Genomic DNA, 11,692 nt, shown 5'->3' on the forward strand with positions numbered 1-11,692 from the left:
GAAAAAAATGCAGTAGGAGAGATTCAGCTTTAACATTTGTGTAGTATATTTGGATCCTTGTATCTATGAATATGATGATGGAAATTGGTGCAATACTATTTTCCAATATTTTATCTTCATCTAGTCTTGTTATACATTTGGGATGAGATGAAGTCCTTCTCAGTCTTTACAGATAAATGCTATTTAAATTGCATGACATAATTTTACTCTAAAGCAAGAAAGAAGAAAACAGTAGTAATACCTGAAGCATTGAATTGCTACAAAAATATGAAAAGATGAAGGACCCAAGATTTTTGAAAACTACAAAAATTGAGCTCTAAAGCAAAGAATATACTCCCATAATCTCATCCTCGATTTCCAACTCCTGCCTTTAGAAAGCCAAGGTTTCAATGAGCATTCTTTCCATCTACTTTTTATTTTCAGTTAGCAGTTTTGAACCTAGTCTCAATGAAGAAGGCATATGCATACAGTATGCTATTCCTGCTAATTTAATCTTTTGTTGCTTAAGTTGGTTGAAGTACAGCTTTACATAAAATTAACCACCAAACAGTCTGATAATTATCTGCTTACATCTCATAATCATGTTTTTCTCAGATGTAATGTTCTTTCTATTTCATACACATGATATTAAAGTACCTAATACCTGATAATTGAAGATAATTATATATAGTGATGTTGAATTATAATTTTTGTCAAAATGATGAATCTTACTTTAGTGTAAAAGACAGTATGTGTCAGATGGCAGGCATAACCATAATACAAACAAATTTAAAAGCAAAATAGAAAGTTTGACTACTCAAAATACACTATTCAACTATCAAGCATGAAAACCTTTACTTGTACATATTGCAGTGACATACTTAGTGAAATTAAAAAAAAATCAACATAGTGGCAAGGTAGCAATAATAGTCATAAATTACACTTCAGATACATTTCTCATCATCCATAAGAATGTGAGGTTTTCTCATTCATAGTCATTTTAGAAAAGAGACTTTTGTTCCAAGATTTATATGACAAATTGGCTCTCTCCTACTTTTGCAATCTCTGTTTTTGTGACATCCACAACTATGTTTTAGCCTTTTGGGTGACATGCTTTCTCCTTTCTCTCTTTGCACAAAGCAACCTTTATTTCACAATTTCATCTTTACAATGCACTCTCATGTGCATACTCCATTTTTTCTTCACAAACAACTCATGTCTTTCCTTTTTGAATATATGTCCATGTTTACAAGCCTCCTCTTTTATATCATTTCCCTAAATGGATAATTTATCTCATAAGCAGTACATACCTATGAATTAGTTCACTAAAGCTAAGTTGAGGTTGATTCATGTTAGTGGAGATGGGGCTTTCTTTGGAATGAAGGTATTATGTACACATCTCAGGTATTACATACCTGTGCCTACTTTATTCTGAATGTCTTCCTATCATGTTATCATTTTCATGTGTACCAAAGTGTATTATGTTGCAAGGCCACTTCCTGAAATAATCATCTACAAATAAATATTCTAGCTTGCATTCTGTTGGCCATTTACACATTGTCCATTCCTAATAAATTACCCAGACCAAGAGTGAGAACTATTCACTTTCTTGGATAAATCATTTTGTTTTTTGTATGTATTTAAGGTATTTGTCAGCTATTGTCAGATAACAAGAAGATATTTTACATGTTATTTGAAAAGGTAAAAATGTAATTTCTAAAAAAAAAAAAAAATGCAATCAGAACTGGGGAGATGGTTCAACAGCTTAACATTTTTACTTACACAGCCTGTTCATCTGAGTTCAAATCCCTAGCTACTGAGAAAAAGACAGAAGGACATTCGTTTGCAATGGCAAGGGACCCTGACATATAATCCCCCAACACACATTTTAAAATGTAATAATATTAATGTTTACTCTTTTTTTAAATCTAGTCTACTGCTATATAAGCACAATGTTGGCTACAATATTCATCAGCTGACATGTGAGGCCTGAATGCAAGCATACACAAAATTCTAACTCAAGAATGTAAATATATCTTCAGTCATTGCACACAGCTCTTTTTATACTTACATAGTCAAGATGCAAAACTAATTTAAAATTTATGATTTGTGTGAGACACAGTCCCACAGTAGCCCAGCCAGCTCTACACTTTCAGTGTACCTAAGACACCACACTTTCTGATACACTTTTGAATAGCCAGCAGCTTTTATTAAATGGCAGACAGTTTTCCACATTGAAATAATCATGGCATCATGTAGTTTTCCATATTCTCACTTAACACATTCTAATTTAGACATCTTTCTACATAAAAAGATTATCAAGAATATTTTATTTCAAAAATATTTTAAAAGAAAAATATTTTATGTGTTGTGGCAATGTCTTGTGACTATTCCTGAAGAAATGAATATTTTAAAATGTGGAATACACTGGGTCATTTATCTCCTCAGGTCTAGCTCCGGTCTGAAGAAGAGAAGCAGATTCTCCAATGGAGAATGAAGTCAGCACCAGTTAAATGGGATAACCATTATTAATTTAGAGAGAATTTTAAGGGTGTAGGCCCTCTTATAGCCCAAGATTAGTGGGAGCTTAACAATGGAAAGTTGAATACTTACCTGAATATCATTCTGACTTGCTTCCCAGTTGCAAATATGGTTACCTTTCCACATAGAGGATCTGTTAGCCAATTCAAGAGCAGTTGGTTACCCACCATCGCTGTGTGCCACTATTGCACTTGTGTGAGCATCATGTCAGGTTGTTTGCTTCTGACACTTAGACTTTGTGTTGTTCAGACACATATTGGCCACTTCACCTGGTAGCTCATGTAGCACCTTCTAGCACTAGATGGGCTAATTGTCTGGGGAATGGCTCTGTTCCAGACTTCAGCCAGGTTTTTCTATGGTCCATGCCAATAGTGTATGGTATCTTCAGCAGTAGGTTCTTACCATTAAGCTCTGGTCAGTAATCAAGTGCTCTGATAGAAGTCTGTCCTGTTTATTTTGGGAGATCTAGTAGGTATCTCTAATTAGTAGCTCATTGTGGATGTAAAGCATATCCTGGCATAGGGAGTCACCAGCAAGAGCAAAGGGAAGAGAAAAAAGACAGAAAAGAAAGATAAATAGGACAAATTTAAGGTTAGGCTTCATCTCCCGCTCTCCAGAGCCCATAAGGTCCTCTTGAGGCTTCCCTATTTTACTCTAACATCCAGGATATCGGATTCTACAGCATCAGTTCAAAGTGGGTTAAGTTTTGTGCCCCCCCAACATTTCCCCTTCCCCCAGTCCCTCCTCTGTCTATTGTCCAGGCTTCAAGATACTATTTAGGTATGTCAGCAACTTGGTCTGATCAAGGTTTGGAAGCACAGGTGAGTGAGATCATGAGATGATTGTTGTGATTGTATGAGTTCACTTAGAATGATCAGTTTCAAGTTCAACCATTACAAATTTCATCCAGTCATTTCATTCTGTCATCATACTGCTGAGTAGAATGCCATCATGTAGATATACCACATCTTGGTTATTGATTCATCCAATGATGAACACCTGGGCTGATTCCAGTTGTTAGCTATTATGAATTGAGCAGCTATAAACATAGTTGAGCAAATATCTCTGAACTGAGATATGGAGCTTTTAGGGTAAATACCCAGTAAGGGAATAGCAGGGTCTGTTGGTAACTCTTTATCTATCCTTTTCAAGAGTCTACATATTGATTTCCATAGTGGTTGTACCAGCTTACATTCCCATCAACAGTGAATGAGGGTTCCTATTTCTCCACATCCTTGCCAACATTTGTTTTCATATGACTTTTTAATGTTTTCTATCCTTACTGAGGTAAGGTGGAATTGTATAGTTGTTTTAACTTGCATTTGCCTAGTGGTTGGGAATGTTGAACATTTTCTTAAGTGTGTGTTGGCCATTTGTAATTCTTCCTCTGAGAACTCCCTATTCAGTTATCTGTCCCACTTTGGGAGTGGGTTGTCTGATTTTTTTTATTTAGTTTTTTAAGTTTTTCATACAGCCTAGATATTATACCTTTGTCAATGCTATAGCTGATGAAGATTTTCTTCCACTCAGTGGGTAATTCTATTGGCTCTGCTAATGGTATGTTTGTGTGTGCAAAAGCTTTATAGCTTTACAAGATCCTATTGGGTGAGTGCTTAATTTCCTGGGCTACAGGGTTTGTTTGGTCAGGAAGTCTTTTCCCAGTCCTATATCATGGAGATTGCCTCCTATTATTTTTTCTTATTTTCTTCTAGTAGTTGTAGAGTCTCAGGTCTTATATTGAGGTCTTTAGTTCATTTGTACTTGATGTATGTATATGGCAAATTGAGTGGTTCTAATTTCATTTTCTACATATGGTCATACAATTAGTGGAACAGCATTTGTTGAAGACACTGTCTTATCTCCAGTATACATTATAGACATCTTTGTCATAAAATCAAGTAGCTGTAATTACTTGATCTAATGTCTTCATCTTCAATTCTGTTATAATGGTCTATATTTATGTTTTTATTCTAGTACTAGGCTGTTTTGTTGCTATAGCTTTTAATAGAACTTTAGATTGGGTATGGTGGTACCATGAGAAGATTTTATTTTTCCTGTGGATATATATGGCTATCTGAAGCCTTCTGCCATGTAATATGAATTTTGAGATCATTTTTTCAGTCTCTGTGAAGAATATTGCTGGTATTTTTATTGGTATTGCATTAAAGCTGTATATTGGTTTTTGAAGAATTGTCATTTTCCCAATATTAATTCCACTTATCTAGGAGCATGGGGGGGGGGGGGTCTTTCTATCTTCTCAAGTCCTCCTCGATTATTTTCTTGAGCTTTTCTCTTTCATGTTTTCATTATGTAGGTCAATTTTATTCCAAGGTAATTTGTTTTTATGCTATTAAAAAATGGGACAGCCTCACTGATTTATTTCTCTGTATAGGGTTATTTTGAATTATTTCTTTCCAATTTGAATTCCCTTTATTTTTTTCTCCTGTCTTATTGCTTGTGCTAGTGCTTCTAGCACTACATTGAAGATCAGTTGTGAGAGTGGACACCACTGTTTTCTTCCCAATCTAAGTGGGAACTCCTTGAGTTTTCCCCTATTAAGTATTATTTGGGCTGTAGGAGCTTTTATATATACCCTTTATTGTGCTGAGATATAAACCCTCCATGCCTATTCTTTCCAGTGTTTTGATCAAGAAGTGGTGTTGTAATTTGTCAAAGGTCTTCTCTGCATCAATTGAGATGACCACATGTTTCTTATGGTTTAAGTTTATTTATTTAGTGTATATTGTTGACTGATTTCCATGTTAAACCACCCCTGCATCCCTGAGATGGAGCCTACTTGATAAAGATGAATAATGCTTTTGATGTGTTGTTGAATTTTGTTTGCAAGGATTTTGTTCAGGATCTTTGCATCTATGTTCATTAGGCATACAAGACTATAGTTGTTTGTTTGTTTGTTTTTTCTTTACCTTATTGAATCTTTGATTTTCGTACTACGGTGATACTCACTTCATACATGGAATCAGGGAGGATCCTCTGGTCTATGATTGTGTGAAACAGTGTGAGAAAAATTGGTTTCATTTCTTCAATGAAGGTTTGATAGAGTTCATCTGAGAAGCCACCTGGTCCTGGACTTTTCCTTTAGGGGAGGTTTTGATTACCTTTTCAATCTCCATTGGATGTTATAGGCTTGTTTAGGCAATTAATCTGCTCTGACTTTAATTTTGGTAGGTGGTATGTGTCCAGTAATCCATCCATTTCTTCTAGATTATTTAATTTTGTGGAGAAGTTTTGGGAGTTGCTTTGATGATTCTTCCATTTTCATTGATGTCCATTGTGCTCATTCCTTTTTCATTCCTGATATTGTTAATTTGATACTTCTATTTTTTTGCTTGATACATTTGTCCAGGGGTTGATCATCATTGTTTATTTTATTTTTTTTCAAATAACCATCTCTCCATTTCATCAATTTTTAAAATTGTTTTCTTAGTTTCTAATTCATCAATTTCTGCTCTAATTTTGATTATTTCTTCACATCTGCAACTCATCAGAATTGATTCTTCTTGTTTTTCCAATGCCTTTAAGTGGACAGTCAGGCCATTAATTGAGATCTCTCTGTCTTTGTAATGAAGGCACTTAGGACTATAAATTTCCCCATTAGGCCTGCCTTTATTGTGACCCATAACTCTGGGTAGGTTGTGTTGTCATTTTCATTCAATTCTAGGAATTTTACAATTTCTTTTTTGAATTCTTCCATGATACATTCATTGATTAAAACTATGTTGTTTAGTCTCCAGGAGCTGGTGGATTTCTTGATGAGTCTCTTGTTGTTAATATCTAGCTTTAAAGCACTCTCATCTGACATGATTCAGGGAATTATTTCAATTTTCCTGACTTTATGGAAGCATGCTTTATGTCCTAATATATGGTTAGTTTTGGAGAAGGTTCCAAGGGCTGCTGAAAGAGAGAGACAGAGAGAGAGAGAGAGAGAGAGAAAGAGAGAGAGAGAGAGCACAAACACAAAATATATGGAATATTGATGATAGAATACCCTGAACATCTAGGATGAAATGTTGGGGCTTCTATTGAAGTTGTTTATTCACTCACTCAGTCATACTTTCAACATGCACAGCCCTCACATTATTGGCCAGAACATCTGTTACATTTAATTTTTAATTTTATTTTTATTTGGGACAGAGAGAGGGTCTGTGGGTGCACCAGGGCCTCTAGCAACTGCAAATGAAATCCAGAAACATGTGCCATATTATGCATCTGGCTTTCTTGTGACCTGGACAATCAAACCTGGGTCCTTAGCTTTTGCATTCAAATGCCTTAGCCACTGAACTATCTCTCCAGTCCTGTTCCATTTTCTTTGAGAGAAGCAGGAAGAGGTCTTTTGTCAGGTTACCTGGAGAAATATCAATTTTTCTCTTTTCTAATATTAATTCCTGAAAGGCCATATATTGTCAAATGTTTGTTTTGTTACTAGCAGATAAAACATAAATCATCATTTATCATCTAGGTGTTTGATCATTGTAAACAGAAGTATAGATGGATATTTTTTTGTTGGTAGCATGTAAGTGTCAAAGCAATAGTGATGTTTCCTGCCCAAAACAAATTTACATGCTGAAATGCTCAAAACATGCAATCATTCCCAGAAGCAGCCCTGAAGCATGCTTGAAAGATCTGATGACAATGTCATATCACTCGTAGTTGTATGCACAACACTATACTTGCGTTATACCAAACCTTTGCTCTAGTACTGCTGCTTCAACTGCTAAAAGTAGAAGGGAAGTGCACTCTGGATAGAGAATCTCTCATAGTATTGAGTATTAATTTTACCAAAAGCATTAGAAGAATCAATGCTCTGGTCTGGGGTTCCAAGGCCAGCTTTTAGTTTACCTAAAAGACGTACCCAATTATTTATATCTGACAAAAATCAAATTACTAATAACTTTTTCTCATTTTATATTTCAGTTAACCCAAAACAGAAACATCAAAATAAAAAAAAAGTCTTTATATTATGTTTTATTCCTACGAGAGGTCTACTTTACAGAAAATGTCAGTTAAGTAAATAATCACTTTTATGCTTATCAGTCATTCTTAATTTTTGTTACAAATTAAATTACTCACTAAATGTTTATAAAAAACCTGTAAATTATATATAATTTAAAAGAAGTATGTATGCTATTACATATGTTGCACTTATATAAATAAAACTAACAGACAGATTGTAGAAGTTATAAGATATGACACACAAATGAATAAAATTACTATCATGCAGAGACATTTCAAGCTTTAATAGAATATCAGGAGTTGATTTATGTTCCTTATTGGCCTTCCTTTAAAACATTTGTTGGAAGGTGAACTTGATATACTGAGAATGTGGATGAAATGGTACAGTGGAAGGATTTAACTCAATTATTGGTAAGGTTCTATTTATATCCCTTTCTATATGGTATGTTTTGTTCTTTATTATATATACATTATACTACATGAAGGTATGAAGGACATCTTATTTATATTTGAAAGATTCTTCCAATGAGTACACTCAAACATATCCACAAAAAAAAATTACAAAACAATGAATTTTGTCTAGTGAACACATGCCTTAAGGCTGTAAATATTACTGAAATTACTTTCTCAGCATCACATTTAAATGACATTGACTTGTATCTTTTAACAACAGGAAAGTGTTTTTCTGAGCTTTTCTGTGTCTTAGTTGCCTTAGTGTCATATCTCCGTGATAAGTAAAAATATGAAGTTAAACAAATTGTATTTTAAGTCATTTCAGTTAGTTTTATGAGATTCATAGAATATCTAGTTTAGTTAAGAATGCTGTGGAAAGACAGAAGGGAAGGGCAAAGGGTAGGACAAAGGTAATGGAGTAGGAAACCATGAGTCTACTGCTTACTAACAGTTGATCAAGGGAAGATAAAATGGGATCAAATGTATTGTAACAAGGGCTGAATAGATTGCTTAGTAAGGTACTTGTCTGAGAAGCCCAAGGACCCAGGTTCAATTCCCTAGAACCCATGCAATCCAGATGCCCATGATGGTGCATGCATTAGGAGTTCATTTGTAGTAGTTAGAGGCCTTGGTGCACCTATTCTCTCTCTCTCTCATAGATAAATAGTATTATGACAGAATACATTTTATTTTTATTTTTATTTATTTATTTATTTGACAGCGACAGACACAGAGAGAAAGACCAATAGAGGGAGAGAGAGAATGGGCGCGCCAGGGCTTCCAGCCTCTGCAAACGAACTCCAGACGCGTGCGCCCCCTTGTGCATCTGGCTAAAGTGGGTCCTGGGGAACAGAGCCTCGAACTGGGGTCCTTAGGCTTCACAGGCAAGCGCTTAACCATTAAGCCATCTCTCCAGCCCACAGAATACATTTTTGAGGGGTCAGATATTTATAATTTTAGCTGATAAAATAGCAAGAGTCATATATGTCATTTCAACCCACAATAATGAGAACAGAAACAGGCTCCTTAATGGCTCATTTGTTGTAACTCTACAATAACTTCATAAGACCATCTCCTTTAGCATCTTCATTAACCTCCTCATACAGTGCAAATAGTGCATAGGCAAAAAGGGCACTTAAAGGTGCTGTGTGCTGAGGAGACATGAACAGACTCCCCACTCCAGACCTACATCACACACAACAACCAATGAGTCAAAGCTCCTAAGAAAATTCACATGTATAGATATTCTAGAGCAGCATTTCAGGTTCATCTGTGAATTTACCTCTAGAAACAGAAAGGGAAGATAATAAATAAATTAAATAAATAAATAAATAAATAAACAAACAAACAAACAAACAAATACTAAAATGTTCCAATGAATCTGCCCAATATCTCTTTTTGTGGATGGAAATAGAAAAGTAGGGTAATAGAGCACCCAAATCATTCACTCCCTAATGACATATCTGCAGGGGAAGACTGATAAAATCACACATGCATTCTCTTTTGTCTTTCTTAGTGTTTTGGAAACACTTTCTAAGGGCTTTTGTCTTTCTTAGTGTTTTGGAAACACTTTCTTAGTGTTTTGGAAACACTTTCTAAGTAGAAACACTTTTTTTTTGGTCATAGACTCTAAGCAAAGGCTTCCTGATATAATCTGGTTTCCATATTTCATACACATGCAAATTAACATTTTTCTTGCTTTCCCCTTATGAATAAAAAATGACTAAATGAAATAATGCATATAAAATCTTAACAATGTAAGAATTGTTTAAGGCTTTTCTGTCCTAAAAATAAATATCATTTTCATTGATGAATCAAGATAATTTAGACATCACACACGACTCTGCTTTAAATAGATCAATAACATGCAATTGACCAGAATTCTTGAATATCAGGCACATAATTCACTCTATCTATCCCAGACACTTAGAGTACATATCTCTTTTTCACAACAGTGTTGTCTTAATGTTTTTGTGAGTTTTAAAAATTAATGTGCAACTTCACCTTTTATTAAACTAAGAAAGAAGGAGGAGAGTGATGAACCACTTTGATAAACAATGCTCCAGGAACGGTATATCTTGCCTTAAAATTATTATTACTCTCCACTGTACATATTAAAAAATACTGAGGTGCTGGGGTATTGCTTAGTGGTGGAGCACTGGCCTAGCAAGCTTAAAGCTGAGTGTATCATCTTGAATAACAGACACACACATACATACACACACACACACACACACACACGAATGCCTTACTGTGGTGGTTTGATTCAGGGGCCCCCATAAATTTAGGTGTTCTGATTGCTAGGTTCCTAGGTGATGGAGATTTGAGAATTAATGCCTTCTGGAGGCAGCATATTGTTGGGGTGGGCTTATGGGTGTGATTACCAATTTCCCCTTGCCAGTGTTTGGCACACCCTCCTGTTGCTATTGTCTACCTTATGTTGGCCAGGGGGTGATGAACACCCCTGCCATCGTGAAGCTTCCCCTTGAGCCTGTAATCCAAAATAAACCTTTTTTTCTCACAAGCTGCTCTTGGTTGGGTAATTTCTACCAGCAATGCGAACCTGACTGCAACATTTACAAAACTTTGAAAGAAGTCATAATCAAAGGGGAAAAATACTTCAACTTTTATTCTATTTCCATAATCCTAATTTCCTAAGTATCAATTATTATAATTACTATCTTAATGTACATGAAGTTATTATCATGTGATGACACATCACTCCATGTTCTGTCTCACATTTCTTGGATCAATATTATATTCTTATGCTGAGTGGACAGAATATAGAGCTAATTTGTTCAGGTATTTTTTTCTTCAGTTTTAGTCAAAAATTTATTTTTTATTATTTACTTATGTCTAACTTTTCTATTTCAACATCTAAAACAATATTATTCTAACAATTACACACACACACACATATACATATATATATATATATATATATATATATATATATATATATATATATATATATATATATATGATTTACTCAGGTAATTCATGACTTCTTTTTACTTTCTCTTTTAGGGTTATGTATGCACAGTAGGTGTGTTGTGTTGTGTGTATGATATGTGTATGTATATGTAGACATATGCATGTGAAGGCTAAAGTGTTCTATGAATACATGTGTGGAGGCCCAAGGATACCATAGGATATCGTTCTGTATTGCTTTTCTTTGTTGTTTCCTTATAACCGAATTTCTCACTTCACTTGGAGCTTCCATGTTTAGTCATAACTAACTGACTAGTGAGCACCTAGGATTCTCGCATCTCAGTGTCCACAGAACTGGGGTGATAGGCATGCATCGCCACATTGAACTATAGTGGTAGCTTCTTTTAATATCTTAATTAATACATTAATAGACAAGCCTCAACATTTCCTTGAATTATTCATTAATTGAAGAAGAATGTTTCCTTGGGCCATGGCCCAGTTCATCATACTATCTATCAATCCAGAACAATTTTCTTATATTTCATTTGTTTTGAACATGGCAGGTATCAGAACACCTTGCATATTTTATTCTTGACTTCACGTGAACACCTTCAGTGTCATGGGTTATATATTCATTTTGCCATTCATGGACATACATAGAGTTTCATTGGCCATGTCCATGTGCCCATAGTGTATCTGTCTCAGCATAAATAGTTATAGAATGAGCCAAAAAAGTGGAAATTATGTGCACACTATTGTTTAGTAATAATGTGAAAATGTATATTTTTATTATTTAATAATACATGGCAGTCCC

This window comes from Jaculus jaculus, chromosome 9 (genome assembly GCF_020740685.1).
Source record: "Jaculus jaculus isolate mJacJac1 chromosome 9, mJacJac1.mat.Y.cur, whole genome shotgun sequence".
Classification (NCBI taxonomy): domain Eukaryota; kingdom Metazoa; phylum Chordata; class Mammalia; order Rodentia; family Dipodidae; genus Jaculus; species Jaculus jaculus.